The sequence below is a fragment of the Quercus robur genome, chromosome 5 (assembly GCF_932294415.1).
Source record: "Quercus robur chromosome 5, dhQueRobu3.1, whole genome shotgun sequence".
NCBI lineage: Eukaryota > Viridiplantae > Streptophyta > Magnoliopsida > Fagales > Fagaceae > Quercus > Quercus robur.
This window is the reverse complement of record NC_065538.1, coordinates 34,224,535-34,245,913: the sequence shown is the minus strand read 5'-3', so window position 1 is coordinate 34,245,913 and position 21,379 is coordinate 34,224,535.

The window sequence follows — 21,379 nt, the reverse complement described above, 5'->3', positions numbered from 1 at the left end:
TATTATCAGACCAAGACACCAGTCAGTTTTTGGTATAGGCGGAGATTGAACTCTAGATCTCTAATTGGAACCCACTTGTTGGATATAAACTTATTAGCTATTTTCTTGAGAAGTTAATGTTTTTTAATAAGTAAATAATTGGATGATACTTCCTGAAAATTTAATGTTAAATTAAAGATCTACTTTCCGGCAAAAGTAGTTCATTCTAAGAATTCGAAGTACTTTAGTTTTATGCACCTATAGTAACCTTTGAAAATTATTATAATCTAAATCACTCATTAAATGATTCAATTTCCTAGTTAAATTTCTAGTGCTCATATAGGTATGATCTTTGCTAGTTCCCTATCCCAGATTTCAAAATGCCCCCTTTGGCCAAGTTTGGCTGTGTCATCTTTCCATCTTCACAAAAATGTGTTATTTATTCTCTTGCACTCTGTTGTCAAATTTTTATTTTGTGTGTTACAAATATGTACAAATGTGCTTACTGGTATCATATTTCTAAATTTAATGTCTTGTTGCACTTTCACATTTTTTACCACATTTATTAGTATTGGTCAACCGTTTTGATTAGATTTTCCCAGTATTATTCTGATTTGGACCGTAATGGACTGTCAAGATAATTGAATCTGATGTTGTTTTGTGTCTAGGTTGGCTCAATAGAGGGAAGAGTTGGTGTACACCACCTTTATGATTCACAGCCAAGTCAAACCTTCACTTTCAAATGCCATAGAGATGGCAATGACATATACTCTGTCAACTCTCTAAACTTTCATCCTGTAAGATTCTGTATTTCCATTTGATCTCTTTATAAATTATTTTTTTGATAGCTCGTAGTTGTACTTTTACTGATAACTTATATCTTTGCCATTGAACTGTTTGGTGCTTTCTCTATGTTGATCTGCTTCCTGCTTAAGTTCTTATCTGGCAACCTTCTGTTTCAGGTGCATCACACTTTCACAACTGCAGGGTCTGATGGTGGTCTTAATTTCTGGGACAAAGACAGCAAACAGAGACTCAAGGTATCTCCTGAGAATACATATATAGTTTTTAGCTCAATTCACATTTGAACCATTTTTCATGGTATTCCTGCATTTCAATTCAGTCAGGGTTTTATCTTCTTAATTCTAAACTGATTATAGATGCTTTTGTCAATGAGTGTTTCAAAAGAAAAATGTATCTGTTTTTCGCGCGCACACAATTCTTGCTGACCTATAATGTTATCCTGAATCTATTGTATAATATAAGGCCAAAGAAAAGGGGAATCTAACATACAACATTCTATTTTCTATAGTAACCACGGCTACGGACTTTTCTAACTGAATTATTTCTATGTAACACTACTTTTTTCTTCACGCCATGGGAATTTGCACTCAACCCATACCCTGCAGTACTTTCAACAATGATGGTTCAAGATTATTTGGTTAGAGATTTCTAGTATCGTTGTTTAAGTATTATGGAAATATATGTGGGTTAAAAAGTGTAGTAAAAATATGTGTTTCAGTGTTTAAACATTGAAAATTGTTATTTAAACACATGTATCAAACACCCCCTAATATTTGCGTACTTAGTATACTGGTTTCATTTTTCTTACAATCAATAATGATTTAATCTCGAGTTCAGTCTCTTTTTCCTTCTCATTTACGTCTCACTTGTAATCAACCATGTCAATTTCTCTCTCTCTCTCTCTCTCTCTCTCTCAGACCTTCACATACAAATATGTAAAAGGGGATTTCCAATATTTGCATGTTGCATCAGTAGGGTGCCATGATCATGTTGTAGGTATCTTTGAAGCTAATGAATGTTCTGTTTTGGAAACCTTCACATACAAATACGCAAAAGGAAATATCCAATATTTAAACGATGTATAAGTAGGGCTTCTATTATCATGTTGTAGGTATCTTTGAAGTTAATCAAATATTCTGTTTTGGAAATAAGAATAATTATATTCATTGATTTATGCAGTTCATGTTGGTGACTATGTTTGGTGCATGGTAAACACATTGCAATAATATGCACATTTAGCCAATCCATATATACCAACCGAACTATTTAACATCTTGTGCTTAGTTAACATTCTTGATTAAAATTTCTAGTAAACCACGTCTTGGCTATACAGCTCTCTCTCTTGTTCTCACTTTCTCTGAAACTGGATATGTTTTCTAAGAGGATGGTGAATAAAATAATGGCTGTTGGAATATGAAATCATTTTCTTGGAGTGGTCTAATCAGATAGTGTTTAGTGTGATATGTTTGAGAAACCTTTCAAGTCCCGGGATAACCTTTGTGATATGGAAGAAATGTGATTGAATGAGATCTGGCTTATAGGATCAATATTTGGGCACCAAACTTTTGTAGATATTATAGTTATGTCTGTTAGTTTTTAGACCCCTTAACACAATATGTTTAACCTAATATTAAGCCAAGTTGATTAACAAGTTTGTTAATTAAATCTAGGCTAAACAAATATGTGTAAAACAAATATAACACGGAAAGTAAATAACATACAGATTTGATGATCCAAGAAAACCAAACTGGTAAAAAACCTGGGGAGGATTTAACCTAGCTATCCTCAAGGTAAAAACAGATCCACTATGAAAGAATTGAAGTTTGTACAATAAGACTTAGACCACTAACATCTTATTGCTACCTCATGTAGAAAACTTACTACCATGATCACGTGACAGTTTCAAATCCATGGACTACTTCTTTCCTTGATCTACAACAACCACAAGTTCTCCTACTTGTGACTTTGAGACACCTCTCAAAGGTTTTAGATCTTCTTGAAAGTTCTTTATGCAGCAACTGAAGTAATCATCAAGTTCTTGATGTGAATCTTGATCTTGATAACTTTATGCGTGTGTTTGAAGGTAAATACCTCTCAGATCTCACAAAAGATTCAACACATAACTCAGCAAAGACTTATAAAATGTAGCTAGGGTTTTTCCTTTTATATTTGGAGTGAAACACTTAACCCTACACGTCATATGAGCTTGGGCTGGTTTGAGAATTCTGTAGAAAATTGCTTATCTACAATTTTCGATCGAGTTTAATTTTCGATCGATCAAGCCTTGCAAAAATTGAATAGTAATTTCTTGCAATTACTTGATACAAAACTTACATCAAACCAAACTTTGAGCACATCTAAACCTAAAAAACTAAATGTTTTGATCATGGTTTGCCAACATATACAAATTGAAGTTCTAATACATTAATTCCTAAAGTCTTAGAACCTAATAATGTCAACTTAATAATGGACACTCTTGGCCTGAAACCTGTCTGCCAAAAGCATATATTATTGTAAATTGGCTTGAAACAATAGTTTTTGTCCATTTATTTTTTATATATTTAAGTTGGCACCGAATTTTTTTGATCATTGTTATTTTTTCTGAAGGTGTGCTATGACTGGAATAAGGGTGCAGAAAATCACAATCTAGCAATTGGGATGACCAACATTTTCCTGCATCTTCCACAAGTTAGTCATCTGTATATGTTTTAGGGTGTATAATTGTATATGGTTTGGTTTAGCCAAAAAAAAAAAAAAAAAACTGTATATGGTTTGTTTACTAAATTGTTTGTCTATCCTTCGGAACACCGTGGTGAAAAGTGCAACTTTCTTTTTTCGATCCAGGAGTCTGAGGTTGAAAGCAAAGTCAAATCCAAAAGGAGTTCAAACTCGTAGAAAGTGAAGGTTGTTCTCATTACAAGACTAACAACAACTCATCAAAAAATGGGACATTAATTAGCTTATTATTCTTTTAATTTATTTTTGGTTTGGTATATTGACGAGACCTTTAGATTGTTTGATTATCCATGTCTAATTTGATGAACTTCATCTTCGGACTTTTGTTCATGTTCCTGCACTATTGTCATACGGATTCAATCCTTGGATGATATTTGCAATTACATTCTAGAATACCCTTAATATACTGACTTTTAAAAAATAAAAATAAAATAAACAAAATAGTCAAATATTAAATCATTGGTGCTTTTATTTTTCTTTACCATCAGTATATTTTTAGTATAGCGAATTAGTGATGAGTAGACATCTTGCTTTTTTCAGTGGCATGCCTTAATTAAGATAGATTAACAAAGGTCTGGTTGGATTTGGATTTGGATTTGAAACTTAGCAAGGAAAAAAGAAAAGAAGAGGAAATTCTATAAAAAAAAAAAAAAAAAAAAAGGAACCTTGCTTTTTGAGATAAATTAAATTTGAACTTATTAATCATGCCATTTTTAACTTTATGTCATTAATAATCCAAACATTTTGTAATGGTTTTTAATTAACACATAAATAGAGTGTTATGTGATAGATTATAAATATTAGGATTTGATTTGTACCAAGAGATAAAACTCTCACACTATTTTTGGACTTTTCCAAAAGAAGATGAAACAAAAAGTGAGAGACTGAGAAAGGAGACCTTCCCTAGTTTGCTACTTATTGTGTTATTTTTATGAGTAAGTAGAAACTCTACTATGAGTACTTGGTATTGCTACTTATTTATATGAGTACGTTGAAACTCTACTATGATTTGAAAATGAATTCTTCTCGGTTCAAGCGATCTGTTGGACATTAATTTTCAACCTTGGAGATCTCCTGTGCAATTTTCATTGTCCCTAATTCTACTCCAATTGATCTCACTCTTTTAATATTTTTATTATATGTATAAGAATTTGAGGCCTTTGTTTTAAATCTATTATAAACTTTATCAATTGAATGTTTGATCAAATCTCGTGGTGAAGTTTCAAAGACAGAATTATAGGTGATTCTTCAATTAATTTAACTTCGATATGTTTGGGATTTTAGATGGAGTTATAGATTGAGAGATGAAAGAAAGAATAACAAGATTTCAAATCAAATTTCTTGAGGATAAGTTTTTGTCTAATTAATTATAGTCAAAACTTGAGGTCTGCAATATTGCATATATGCATCATATAGACATAGTTAACCTAAAGTCATAGAAACCTTGAGTAAATGCCAAGAAAGGAACATATATATATATATAAAATTACGTTTTCAATGTAGAAAAAGAACAACACCCTTTTTCTTTTTGGACACCACACCATGTCTATATATTGATAAATCAAAGTACGCACGCGTTATCTAATCTTACCTTTCCTTTTAAAGTCGCCGAGTTACTGCCTTTCTAGGCTTATAGTCTTTCAAATAATTGGCCTCTTGTCCATAATCCATAATACAAAAATTAAGATAACTCGTCTCGATCACATGGGAAAAAAAGATATATATGACCATGTTTTTCTTTCAGTAAAGCTCACTTTATTTGCAAAGATTAGTGGAATTTTATGCCAAATTCGGATCCGTTGAATACATGACTATATATAAAATCTAATAACTAAAATCCAGTAGTAAAATATTTTTCTAAACTAAAGACACAATAATTTTGCTTCAACTCGATTGGTCCATGTCAGGTTGCTTTCTGATTCAATTCCCACTAGTCGAGCAAAGCATGTAAAATAATTCTCCTGGCTAAATAGAGCAAAACGTGTCACAGGAATTAATACATTCTATTTGCGATTGACACAAATAACCAGCAAAATACAAGTACTTCATTTGCAATATTTCAACTCATTCCACAACTACGCACTACGCAGTGCCCGGAACAAACTACTATCCATTTGTTCTTTGTGGAATCTAGTTTTGGCAAAATGTATATACAATTTCTAAGTTCTTCAATTATATTCTCAAACACTTTCTATCTTCAATTAAAGAAAAAAAAAATCTAATATATTATAGCATTGACCAATAAAATATAGGAAGTTTTTTTTTTTTTTAAGAACAATTAAATTTAATGTAGGTATTTGGATTAAATTGAAAAGTAATATGCTGCTCCTAAGAAACAGTATTTATATTTTATCCTTATTATTTTGCCTTTATAAGTTACACTCTTACTTATAGGCTTCAGGTTGGCTTACATTGAAATAACTAAAACTGTGAGGATTTTTACTTCTAATATCCGTGACATATATTTAAATAAAGGAAAACCCTTCAAACTCATTTTATATTTTTTCGTTGAATATGAATTTTCAAAATTTGACCGTTAAATTGCATGTTCTTTGTGCTCTTAACATGTGTGTCAAATTTCGTTCAATTCGGATGTTATTTACCGTTTGATTAATAAACTTATTTTTTATACGTAATTTTTTATCACAAAACCTGAAATTTAAAAATGTTATTGATGACATAGCAATTGAACTTTGATCTTAAACCTTAAAAAGCAAAATCAGTGTCTTTAAACATAGAAAAATATGGAATTACACGAACAAATTCTATATATCCTGATAGGATGTTGGATAAACCATTTTGGTAATCCAAGAGTTCAAGATCCCAAATTTGCCATTTTTGGCTAAGTTTGGTTGATGTCAACTAACCCTTATCGGGACAAGTCAAAATGTTGAATGAATATCTGACTGTCCAATTGCGATAAATTTTTTCCCATCTTAAATATCATAAAATTCCCTTTAAAATGATAGTTTACAGGCCAAAAATCAGAGTTGAAAAAGATGAAATATCATCAAAACATCAAAACCCTAATTAAAAATACTACATTATTTTTAAAGTTAAAAGGCTCTTTTTTGGGCATTTTTGCGCAATAACTGTACAAATCTAGCCACAATAGGTGCAAACGGCCTAGACCATATTAAAGTATGATGGATTAGCTACTCTACTAAAAAAAGGGTGTAATGATATCCCTTTCAAATTAGAAGTTAATTTTCCAAGAGCCAAAAAATCAGAGTTGAAAAAAATGAAATATCATCAAAACATCAAAACTCTAATTAAAAATACTACATTATTTTTAAAGTTAAAAGGCTCTTTTTTGGGCGTTTTTGTGCAAAAATTGTACAAATCTAGCCACAACGGGTGCAAACGGCCTAGACCATATTAAAGTATGATGGATTAGCTACTCTACTAAAAAAAGGGCGTAATGATATCCCTTTCAAATTAGGAGTTAATTTTCCAAGAAAAGTGCTATACATTTTTTTGCACTATTTCACCTACTCTCTGAACATGATACCTCAACAACCGTAACTCCAAATTGCCAAGTCCAGAACCTATGGAAACTAGAAATCTAGACCTTTCCGAAGATGTTTTGTTTGAAGAAATCAGAGCTCACTAAGATTTCCAAATAGCCGCACGAAAACAGGCTCTAAAAAGAGGGGGGGGGGGGGGAAATCAGAAAATCAAGAAAGGAAGAATGGAGGGGGTTCTAGAAGAAATGATGAGTTGACGGCAAGATCCTGCTAGGGGAGCCACCCACCCTGGTAGCACACACCCTAGAGGGATCCCACTATAGACAGTGAAAAATTCAAACCAATCACTAATTGACACATCATCCATCAAGTCCACACAGTACATTTAAAATGGTAAATTACAAAGTGCCATGTGCTACTAGTGGGTTTCACTGTCATTATTCAGAAACCAATGGAAATATTCTAAGTGTCAATAAATAGAAATTATAAAAATAATATCTAAGAGCCAATCACACGACGATATGTGTTGACATTTAATTTATAATGACATAAGAAATTAAATTAAACATTGTCATGTGTTATTTTACATTAAAATATTTTGGCTAATCAAATAATGCCATGTGTTTCTTGGAGAGTAAGAAATAAAGTCACTCTAATAAAATTATGATATGTGTCATTGCTCATAGCCAATCACGTGTCACTCTTGTATATACTTTCTAAATCTATGAAGTTCATTTATTTTTCATGCTCTTTTATTATTCTTGCTCTAACATATATGCTCTTTACTCTCCTTGCTCATTACTTTCCTTGCTTTTTACATTCATATGATTCATTTTCCTTGCTATTTACTTTTCTTGTCATTTAAATTATTGTCTTTATTTTTTTGGTTTGAAGTTTGTGTTTCCTTTATACATGATTATGTTTATGCTATTTGTGAAGGTTTCCACCTTCTATTGCACACACACTAAATCCCAAGAATTTAAAGGAAAAACCAACGATCTTGGTGAATCTTTATATTCTAAATCAATATGGTGAGTGAAGGTTTATCCTTGTACACCATCATTTTTGGTTTACTATGGGTATGAATATTTAACTAAGATGGGTATTTCTAGTCTAAGCTCATACCTTAAATCAATATGGTGGGTGGAGGTTTATCCTTGTGCACCATTATATGGGTATCGATGTCTATTCAAGGAAGATTTCATTTACTTTATGTCTTTAAATTCATATCTTGTCTTTAAATTACATATAGATATATATCTTGCTCTTGCCTTTACATTCCTTTATTGTTTTAAGTCCTTTATTTGTGTGTAACGATCTCGTCCCAACTGTGTAGATATTGTCTACTTTGGGGCCCATACCCCTTATGGTTTTGTTCTTTCCCAGGTTGCGTTGGAGAAAAGGCCTCTACACATTGAAGGAAGGTCATTCCTTATAAACACATTCCCATGTGCTCCCCTAGGCGATGTGGGATTCCATGGAATGCAAAACCCCCCTTTTTGGGTCACTGCAATCCACCCCCCTTACGGGCACACGCGTCCTCGCGTGTGGGGCCCACACTTCCGGCTAGGGCATGGCTCTGATACCATTTGTAATGACTTAAGGAAAAGCGCCAGCCACATCTGCGCTATACCTTAAAAGGACTAGTCGCAATTGAGGCTCCTTGTAGTTGTTAAAAAAGTCCAGATCTACCTAGTAAATACTCGATGTGGGACTCATCACACACCCACACACATCATACAATCAATCAAATTGGGGTATCACAATCTCCCACACTTAAATCCCTAACGTCCTCGTTAGGGCCTACTTTGTGAGGTAGTGTCTCTGAGCCCACATGGGATTACCGGGCCGGTTCTAATACCATATGTAATGAACCAAGGAAAATTGTAATACCCCGAAAAAAAAAATAAAATAAAAGGAAGGTTATTTAAGTAAATTTGTTTATTGGGACAATTTTATAATTAATAATTATAAGGGAGTTTTTTAGAAAATAAGGTTGAAACCCTAGCTATATAAGCTTATTAAATCAACGTATATGGAGAGATATTTTGAGAGAGGAGACTACCCAAAAGACTGAAGTAAAGAAGGATTGATTACACCTTTGAGGTGATATCTAAGTTTTTAGAGGAAGTGTCAGGGAGAAGTTCCTTTTGATATGGCTTTTTGAGGTAAGTAACCTTATCCTAATTGGTTTTATTTTTGCGTATTTTAACTACTGAAAATTGTTTACAATTGTTACAAATTATTTCTATAGTATTACTGATTTCAAGTAAATAATTATCACAAATATATTTGATTACTGAATATATGATGTGTTTTATTTAATTGTTTTTAGCTATACTAATTTAAAGTAAAGAATAAAGAATTTCCATCGATAAATATGAGCATTGAATATAAGATTTGTTTTATTTAGTTGTTTTTTTAGCTATATTGATTTAAAGTAAGAATATAGAAATATCACAAATATATTTGAATATTGAATATATGATTATATATATATATACGTATTTGAATAAGATATATTTTTGTTAGAAACTATGGTTTCATATATATGATTATGGACAATTTGACTATGAGTTGATTCTGATACTCAAACCAATGAGGGTTATTCATTGGTACTCTGATACCCAGCCAATTGGGGTTATTCATTGGTACTCTGATACTCAAACCAATGGGGGTTGTTCATTGGTATTCTGATACCCAAACCAATGGGGGTTATTCATTGGTACTCTGATGCCCAGTCATGGGGATATAACGTGACCATAGTCATAAGATTGTTAAGAATATGAATTACGTTTGAATATTTGAACTATTTTGAGTCACTAAAATTGCTTATGTGTTTTTGGAACCTATTGTAAGTTATAACTTTTGATATATGGAAAACTGACCATTTTCTAAACCATCTATGATATATGTGTAAGATTAAAGTATGTGACCTATGTGCAACTTATTATTTTAAGATTATGAAACTTCTTCAGTTATTTTGAAAATACATAGTATATTATAACTTTTGAAAACACATATTACATTTTATACTTTACAGATCTATTGCTTGATAGAATTTATTAGGACTTAGGTTACTTATTGAGTTGTCAACTCACCCCCTTTTTCCCCTCCAGTTTCAAATCGTGAAGAATACCAAGTTTTGGGAGTTTTGATGTTGTGTTGTGAGCAGAAAAAGAAGCTTAGTGATTTTGGGATTGGATGGTCTTCTAATAGTTTTATATTTATTGGCCAATTGGCATTATGTACATGAGGTTTGGATTTTGTTCCTATTAAATTATTGGAGATCTATTCATAAAGAAATTGTTGAGGTATTTTGGATTTATTTGATTTTAATTTTTGAGGATAAATTTTAGTTGCCAAGAAGGCCTTGCACACTTGTAGGGTGCTTACTTTCTAAGCGTGCGGCGGTTGTCACGTGCCTATCTTTGTAGTTGGGTTCGGGGCGTGACATTATGTCTTTACATTCCTTTATTTTTTTAAGTCCTAATTATTTCCCTTCTTGTCTTATCACGGGTGCAAGGGTTCAAAAGTTCTAGCTAGCTCCATGAACTCTAAACCATCATACAATGAGAAGCTTGATTCAAGCAAACGCTCTTTAAAAAATGTGTGGTTAAAAATAAAGTTTTGGAAAAACGCTTCAACAGCCATCCCTTTTCAATAATGGGTTCTTCCAAATAAACATGAAAACTTTTCAAGTCATCCTTAAATAAAAAGCCTTCCAATGGGGCATTTTTAAATCTTCAATTGATGCCATTTTCAAAATACGTCTTCATAACGCTCTTTCTAAAATAAGCAAAGTTTGAACTTTTCTTTAAAACGTTAAACAAAACCATGGATTTTCACGTCCAACACCCTTTTTTTCACAAAAAAACTATAGAAACCATTTTCTTAAAATAATTCCATATCTTTAAATAGCTTAGTTTTAATCTTGAAAAATTGTTTGCCCAAGGTGCATAAAAATTCATTTCCTTAAAATAGAATTGCTCTTCCATTATGTCTTCCCACCCATAATTTTTTTTTCTTTTATTAAAACTCAAGAAATCGCCTTTTTTCAATTTATTTTTTTATTTTTTAAAGTTCTTGGCCTTTTTTCTTCAAAATTAGCCTTTTCAAAAGTCATGAGGTTTTCAAAGAGAAATCATCTTTTCAAATGTAAATAAATTATGTTCTTTTTAAAGATATAAAAGAAGTATTTTTCACCTTTCTACATAAATAAAATTTATTTCAATTAAATTCCTTTAATAGCACAATTTTTAAAAGGTTACGACGTGTCTATAATTCATTTCAAGTGAAATTATGGCCTACAATCAAGCTAACATATCCTCTTCCCTCTACACTAACCATTTTGGTTTGTTGTGTTTATGCATGAGGATGATACTTGGAGAATTAATATACTAATTGCTTTAAAGTGCATAATTTTTTTTTTTTTTTGGAAAGAGTTTTAACCTATGACGTCTGCTCCTGATGATAACTCTTTATCATTAGACCAAAACACCAATCGGTTTTTGGTGTAAGTGGAGATTGAACCACAAATCTCTTATTCAACTATCAAAGACTTTACCAGTTGAGCTAACTGGAACCCAAATGACATTTATGTATATTCACATGCTTCTTGTACATATCCTTTGTAAATAATATCACATTCTACTTACATGTGTAAATAAGATATTCACATGGTTGCTCCAAGGGCTTATAAGCCATGAGTGGGGCGCATCTCCAACCGATGTGGGACAAAGGTGTCAAGCCAAAATGGCTACAAGGCAAAAGTCCTTGGCTTGAGGTGAAAATCCTGGACTTCCATACTCGGGGCCGAGAACCAAAACCTTGCGGGCTTGGCTCCCCAAAGAGGACAATAAGCTTGCGGGGCGTGGAACAAAATCCTCCCCCACAATTATTATTATTATTATTATTTTAGATAACCACTCAAACAATTAGCGGTTAGTGGAGCCCGCACGGTACACTATTCCTTTTATTGTTCATCATCTTCAACCTTAGACATCAAATTTTCAGATTTTATCAAATACAACCATAATTTTTAAAAGACCACAACTTTCTCATTTAAAGTCTAAATTAAGCATGTAAACTGTCGTTTTAAAGCTTACAGAATGTACTTTCAAACCATTAAAAAATATTTGACATTAAACAAGATTTAATGGGTCAAAATAAGTCTGTAAATTTCGGATTACATGTAAACAATAAAAAATTACAGCTTTTTTTATTTCTCTCTCTACATGCCATAACATGCTTCTAAAAATTACAGATCTGAAAATTAAAAATTAATTAAACTTTTAATTTTAGCATGGCATCATTATGGTTGTGATCATGGCATCATTCAAGAGTGAAAACAAGCATAAAATGGCTCTAATACCAATGTTGAATAAATTATATGCTTTACTAGAGGTCATATAGACACATACTTTTGGTGGAATAGATCACCAAATTGCCGGATCTTGTTCTTTGCTTGCTTTACGAACTCACGATCTCCTTTGTAGAGCACCTCCAAGTTGCAGGAGAGGCTACTAGAGTCTTTCCTAATTTCCACGTTCCAAATTCTAGGGAACAGTAAATGATGTCCCAAAGAGATGGCTTATTTTGAGAGAGCACTCAAAAAATATAAGTATGTTCACTCACTGTATATCTCTCATTAATCTAACTGATGTAGGAGTATTTTAAAATACTAGTAGATATTCACTTACTATCAGATATATGTGATCCCTAAAAGATCTCATCTATTAAATTTAAATTACTCCACTACTGATATTGATAACTTATATCAATATTTGTTAAGTTTAAATTTAAACTTACTTATCAGATAACCCATGTGGACAATCCATGGGCCATGGTTTAATGGGTTGGGTCAAAACCAGCCCAATTTCTAACAATATTTATATAGTAGTATTAAATATAATTAATGGTAACTTTGGACTTGTCAAGAGTTGACAGAAAAGCCCAAGGCCCATTGTAGCTAGTGTCTTATTTGTTCCCTTTTGATCCCACTCCAAGCCACATACTAGAGTCCAATTGGAAAGGCCCAAAAGGCTAACCCAATTAGATAATCAGTTATAAGGAGAGAAATATACATAATTTTTAAGATATATGAAATGGTTTGTATGTGAGTGTTGGACACTCTCTAATTCTCCCTTGAACAAATTCATATAACTGATTGAGAGACCACACTTCTTGGGCATTAGTGGAATTGGAGTGAAGATTAAAAGTGTTCTCAAGTACTACTAATCTTTGTTTTGAAATTCACAACACCAAGGTACACTCTCTTGTTCTTAATTTCTAAAATTTACATAGTATATGTTATCAATTGTGAATGAAGTAAATCTGTTAATTTTTCCGTTGCATATGTTTTGTACGCAATACAAACATGTATTTTTCCAACAATTATGGTATTAGCTTGGAACTTTGATGATGACTATAGATAATGTTATGTAATTAATAATATATTTCTATGTTAATATAATGTTAGTTTGGAGACATTTGTGGTGTTGTTAATTAGTTACATTTGTGGTATTGTTTCAATAGAACTATAATTATTATAGATTGTTTGTAATGGGACTGTGGTTTTAAACCTAGGGGGAAATTTTTTTTTTAAACCTATAGCGGCAGGCAAAAAACGCCGCTAAAGGTCTAAAATTATATTATAATTGAAGCCTTATAGTGGCGTTTATAGCCCGCCACTAAAACTTCACACATACACTTGCCGCTAAAAGGTGCATATGATCGGTTATACATGAAACCCTATAGCGGCGTGCATATCTCGTTGTTGAAAGGTCAATTGGCCCGAATTCTAACCTCATATGGCAACAGTTTTTTGCCCACCGCAATAGACCAAAATTGCCGCTAAATGAAGGATCTATTGCAGCGTTTTTTGTTACCGCCACAATAGATCTATAGTGGCACCGCAATAGTGGCGGGAGGAATCGCTGCAATAGCACCCGCCGCTAAAGGTCAAATGTACCTTTAGCGACACTTTTTTGGGCTTTAGCGACGCTTTTGGCCCACCACAATAGGCTGTTTTCTTGTAGTGGTTTTTGCATGATACTTGTTAAAGTTGTGTGATTGAATCATTAGCTGAAGCATGAAAGAGGGGATAAACACAAATATTTATGTTGGTTAAAAGTCTTTACCAGTTGCATATTTATTAGGGGTAACAAAATTCAACACAGTCTGTAAATCTAACATGACACGACACAAAATTAGTAGGTTATGGGTTGAGATTTGACAAGTTTGTGTTATATTGGTAAAAATGTCATTTAAATGACATTTTACCAATATATCTTTCAAACCCTAAGCATTTAAACTGATTAATTGTTGTTGTTTATTTTATTTTTTTGACATATTGCGATTGATTATTTGTGATATTAAGATATATTTTTATTTTGAATAATTATTTGTGATACAGTTAATCGTTAGTTCTAAATTTTATATTAAAAAAAATTATTTGTTTAGTTTTTCATAGTTTAGATCAATTTGGTTAATATTAATATTTTTTTTTTCACTTTGATGAAATTTGATAAATGAGTTAACATAATTGACTCGTTTAATAAACATGTTGTGTTAAGGTTGAGGAATCCTGATCTGTTTAATAAACATGTCGAGCTAGTGTTGACCCTTATAGTCGAATACTTATGAATTGACACGACACAAACCTGACACACGAACACCAATTTTCACTCATAATATTTACTATATATAGGTCTAGTTAACTTTTCTCATTTACTATTAAGTTTTTTTTCTCCTCTTTTCTGTGTGTGTGTGTGTGTTTACAGTGAATCCAATGTAGAGTTTATATACTAAAGAATACTTGACTAATTGTAAGCTAACCATAAACTAACTCACGATTAATTTGTGTATTCTATGGGTACACGAACCTACAATTGATTTGTGCTACTTCAACTAATATGTCTAACAATACTATTGTTAGTTTTGACTAACAAGGTCGTAAAAACTATGGACCTGTTTTATTATGGTTTTTTTTTAAAAAAAAAAAAAAATTCAGAAAAGTTTATTGATTAAGAAACAACCCAATATAAAGCAGAAAACTCGAATCACTGGGCTAAAAAAAAACAAGGGCATCTGCCCTGACAATCTAAAATCTCCCTATTCAAACTGGGAATAGAGTTACACACAGAAATGTTAGTTCTCTAACTAATCTATAACATCAGATTGGTACGAATTAATTAGTCTCTCTCAAAGACTTTTTATTATTATATAAATTCTGTTTTTGCAAAATTGTTTTTAAAATCTACTTTCATAAAACAAAAGTTATGCTAACAAACATTTTTCTCAATGGTTCTTGTCTCTAATCTGAAACCACAAAAAAAAAAAAAAAAAAAAAAAAAAAAAAAAAAAAAAAGAGAAGAAGAAGAAGAAGAAGAAGAAGAAGAAAAAGGCTTCATCAAGTCAAGAAATAATTTCATGATCAAATAATTAAATTAAATAATTTTCATTTTTTTTTTTTACATTATCCAAAGACATTCAAATAGAAATATAAAGAATTAAAAATATTAGTCAAGGGAAAATTTTTATACTTCTATCAGCATTACGTGAACAGAGGGAAAAATAAAGGAAAAAAGGTTAATGTAAAAACCCTATGTTAGATCAGTTATCAAAGCTTCAATGGGTACATGACTAGTTTCTTTCGACCAGGAGATAACTTTGTGTTAAAGGGAAAATGAGGTTTAATGTTACTCGCATGAAAATTGAGGATATAAATTTGTATCTTTTCAAAAAGGATATAAATTTGTAGGACAAAATTGCCTTATTCCTTTTTCACCTAAATTATATAGCTTTATGATCTCTTTCCCAAACTAATTAGGGAAATGTTTCTCTTTTGAAACTCGACTTTCTTAAAATCAAGTTAAGCCCTATAGTGACGTTTTTAAGGACCTATAGTGGCGTTTCGTAACTCGAGTTCCATGAAAATTGCCTATAACTCGATTTCATGGAGTTCGAGTTACAAAACGTTACTATAGGTCCTTAAAACGTCACTATAGGTCCTTAAAAACGTCACTATAGGGCTCCAGAATTTTTTTTTTTAAACCCGATTTTGAGAAAATTGAGTTACAAAAGAAGGATATTTCCCTAATTAGTTTGGGAAGGGGGGCATAAGGCTATATAATTTGGATGAAAAGGGCATAAGGCCATTTTGTCCAAAATTTGTATGATAAGACAGAGAATTACGTGAAATTATGACTTTTTCAAAAAAACCAATGACTTTTAGGATAATCCAAGATTCAAATCTCTTTTTCCATTAAATATATATATATATATATATATATATATTAAAAAAAACCAACACATGAAAGGTTAGAGAAGAAAAAAAATCTAAAGATTTTACACTTTTAATAATTATTTTATGTGAAGTAGATCACACACTCAAACGAGATTGTGATCTCATATTCCCTAGGGATGGGTAATTCTATGGTACCCCCTCTTTTTTTTGGGAGGTATAGTACCCATTAGTAGGCAACCTGCTATATCAGGTTACCAAAACATCACATTTGATGGTGCCATCCTCATATTGTGTAGTACTAACATCACATGTTATTGTATTTTTATCACATTCAATGGTTTTTCCTTATTTTTTTCTCACATTTGATAGTACCATCTTTACATTGTGTAGTACCAACATTACATGTGACTATACTTTTGTCACATTCGGTGGTTCCTTTATTTTTTTTTCTCACATTTGATGGTACCATCCTCACATTGTGTAGTATTAACATCACATGTGATTGTACTTTTGTCGCATTCGGTGGTTCCCTTATTTTTTCTCACATTTGATGGTACCATTCTCACATTGTGTAGTACTAGCATCACATGTGACTGTACTTTTGTCACATTCGATGGTTCCTTTATTTTTTTTTTTCACATTTGATGGTACCATCTTCACATTGTATAGTACTAACATCACATATGATTGTACTTATGTCACATTTGGTGGTTCCCTTATTTTTTCTCACATTTGATGGTACCATCCTCACATTACGTAGTACTAACATTACATATGACTGTACTTTTATCACATTTGGTGGTTCATTTATTTTTTTTCTCACATTTGATGGTACAATTCTCACATTGTACAATACCAACATCACATGTGACTGTATTTTGCCACATTTGGTGGTTCCTTTTTTTTTTTTTTTTTTTTTTCCTCACATTTGATTGTACCATCCTCACATTATGCAATACCAATATCACATGTGACTGTATTTTACCACATTTGGTGATTCATTTATTTTTTTCTCACATTTGATGGTATCATCCTCATATTGCGCAGTACCAACATCACATCTGACTGTATTTTGCCACATTTGGTGGTTCAATTATTTTTTTTCTCACATTTGATGGTATCATCCTCACATTGCGCAGTACCAACATCACATATGATTGTATTTTGCCACATTTGGTGGTTCCTTTATTTTTTTTCTCACATTTAATTATTTCATTCTCACATTTAATTGTACCATCCTCACATTGTGCAGTACCAACATTACGTGTGATTGTATTTTGCCACATTTAGTGGTTCCTTTATTTTTTTTTTCTCACATTTGATTATACCATCCTTAAATTGTGCAGTACCAACATCACATGTGACTGTACTTTTGTCACATACGGTGGTTCCCTTATTTTTTTTCCTCACCTTTTATGGTACCAGTCTTACGTTGCGCAGTACCTACATCACATGTGACTGTACTTTTGTCACATTCGATGGTTTCCTTATTTTTTTTCTCATATTTGATGATACTATCCTTACATTGCACAGTACCAACATTACATGTGACTGTACTTTTGTCACATTCTGTAGTTCCCTTGTTTTTTTATCACATTTGATGGTACCATCCACATGTTGCGCAATACCAACACCATATGTGACTGTACTTTTGTCACATTTGATAGTTCTCTTATTTTTTTTCACATTTTATGGTACTATCCTTACATTGCGTAGTACCAATATCACATGTGACTGTACTTTTGTCACATTTGGTGGTTCTCTTATTTTTTCCTCACATTTTATGGTACTAGTCTCACAAAACGTAGTACTAACATCACATGTGACTATACTTTTGTCATATTCGATAATTCTCTTATTTATTTCTCACATTTGATGGTACCATTCTCATATTATGGAATACCAACATCATATGTAATTGCATTTTTGTCACATTTTATGGTTCATTTATTTTTTTTTCCCACTTGAATGGTACCATCTTCACATTGGGGAGTACTCATTTTCTGATTCTCTGACTTTCTTCTCCTCTCTCTCAGTTTTTCTTTAGTCTACTTTTCTCTCTTCAGTTTTGTCTCTCTCAAATTCTTCTCCTCCAAACCATCCACAAGAACCTGTCTAGAGCGACGATTACTAAATAAAACCCTAAGCAAGACCCACAAAAGAAGAAACAAATCCCTAAACTAACAGCTGTTCTAGAGCCATACATTTTACCACAACTTGTGAATATGTCAACTTGTAATTTAATTATAACACTTACACATGGATTCCACATTATTGGTACTTAATGAAAAGTAATTCAATGACCACTTAATACGTGTGTAAATTGTGACAAAGTGTGTGCTCTTAAATCTTTTTCATGAACTAATGGTTTTACCTTCATTTTTATGCAGAATCACACACACTTTTGTGTGTTATGTTTCCTCATCAGTGGCTTAAGGGGCCAAGTGGCCATACCCCGGGCTTGACTAAGCTTGGAGTTTTTTCATGAGCAAAAAATTTAGGTACAGTATATTAAGTTCTTTAATTTAATTAAAATATATAGTCATATTGATTAATAAAGTACAAATAATATTATCTTTGCTAAGGATAATTCAATTTAAAGCCACAATAATTCCTTCAATTTGGATATTTCACTATTAATCCTTATATATTGTAAGTATACGCAAATTAAGAAGTATTGATACATTATTTAAAATAAAGATGTTGACAATTTAGAAAACATTTGAAACTTCAATTCCCAAAGAACATCTTAAGGATCTCCAAGGACAAGTTTTATTGAAAATAATTTAGTTGTTTATATTAAAAAGAAAATTGCTAAGAACTTAATATACATATTTGACCATGTCATGGGAGTAGAATTTTAACTATGGACGTTTCTGTTAGAAACACCAGGAGGAGCCAATTAAGTTACAAAACCCATGGCATACATATTTGGTACTTAATTATGTTAAGGACAAAGTTCGGCTCTAACCATGTTTGAAGTCTTGGGCTTCAATGATCAATAAGAGCTGACATTAATTAGTTCTTGTCATGAGTCATTTAATCCAATCAACTAAGTGAATCATGTAAATTACACATAACATGACATATATATTATTGGGAGTAATTCTATCGTACCCCCCAAAAAAAAGAGAGGGTACGGTACCTACTAGTAGGTAACCTGCTATATCGGGTTATTTTTTTCTCACATTTGATGGTTCCATCATCACATCGTGCAGTTTTAACATCACATGTGACAGTTCTTTTGTTACATTCGACAGTTCTCTTATTTTTTTTCTCACATTTGATGGTTCCATCATCACATCATGCAGTACCAATATCACATGTAACAATTCTTTTGTCATATTTGATAGTTCCCTTATTTTTTTCTTACATTTGATGGTTTCATCCTCACATTTTACAGTTCCAACATCGCATGTGACAATTCTTTTGTCACATTTGGTGGTTCTTTTATTTTTTCTCACATTTGCCAGTTCTATCATCACATTATGTAATTCCAACATCATATTTGATAATACTTTCGTCACATTTGGTGGTTCCCCTTATTTTTCTCACGTTTGAGGCTTTCATCCTCACATTGTGCAGTACCAATATCACATGTAACAGTTCTTTTGTCACATTTGGTGGTTCCCTTTTTTTTTTGCTTCATATTTGAGAGTTCCATTCTCACATTGTACAGTTCTAACATCACATTTAACAATACTTTTGTTATATTTGGTGGTTTTTTTCCTCACATTTAGCAGTTTCATCCTTACATTATGCAGTACAACATCACATGTGACTGTACTTTTATCACATTTGGTGGTTCCTTTATTTTTTTCCCACATTTGATGGTTTCATCCTCACATTGTGCAATTCTAACATCACATTTGACTGTTCTTTTGTCACATTTGATGGTTCCTTTATTTTTTCTCACATTTGACAGTTTGATCCTCACATTGTGCAATTCCAACATCATATGTGATTGTTCCTTTGTCTCATTTGGTGGTTTCCTTATTTTTTTTTCTCACATTTGATATTTCTATTGTTACATTCGGCAGTACCAATATCACATTTGACAGTACTTTTGTCACATTTAGTGATTCTTTTTTTTTCCTCAAATTTGACGGTTCCATTCACACATTATGTAGTACCAACATCACATGTGATTGTATTTTTGTCACATTCGGTGGTTTTTTTTTTTTTTTTTTTTTATAATTTTTTTATAATTTTTTATTCATATTTGATGGTTCCATTGTCAACATTAGGCAATACTTACGTCACATTTGAAAGTAGGTGCTTATGCTTGTTCTTTTACCTACACTCCTCATGAAAGTAGTGCAAAATCCTTGGTAAAACTGAAATATTTATAAGAAACTACAACAACAATAACAACAAAAGGCAAAGAAAATAATGGCCCAAATTTGTTGGACATCTTTTTTAGTTGCAACTGTAAATACCTATCTAGGAAACAAAAGCTATAAATACATTTCTGATCATTTCATCGATGAGCCAATATATAAGAGTGATGACATAGCTTCTCGATGCATGATGTTCTATAAAAGAAGTTGAAACAATTTTGATTAAGGTAATGAAAATTGCAAGATTGGTGCCAAAATTTGACACTCCAGATTTAGTGAATGTACAAGTACAACTATAAGCATTCAACTATTGTCATCAAAAACAGGATGCACAGTTGGATACCTATTATTTTTTTCTACAAAACTTATATTTCCCAACAATTGAACTGGAAAAAAAAAGAACAAAATTTAGTAAGATATTCATCACCCTTAAGCTTGAAATGGATGCAGTAGAAAAGAAACAAGTATGAGTCATGAATTATCAGAGCATCATAGCTGCTGATTAAGAAACAGGTCTTTAGGAGATCCCAAGTATTTTGAAACGTTTGTAACATAATTTATAAACCAGGAGGTGCTGCGAGTCAACCATCCAGTCTGAGTCAGTTCTTGCATTTCAAGAATGCTTTTCCTTTCTTCATCCAACAGTATATCTAGCCACCTCTTATCCATGAAAACTTTGATAGCTTCAACCCCTTCCTTGACAACCTCCACTAGTGGTATTACAAGAGGATTTTGGTCCAGGTTGAGTTTGGTCAAATTATCAAGCGGACCAAATGTATCAGGAAGAGCATTTCCCTCCGCTA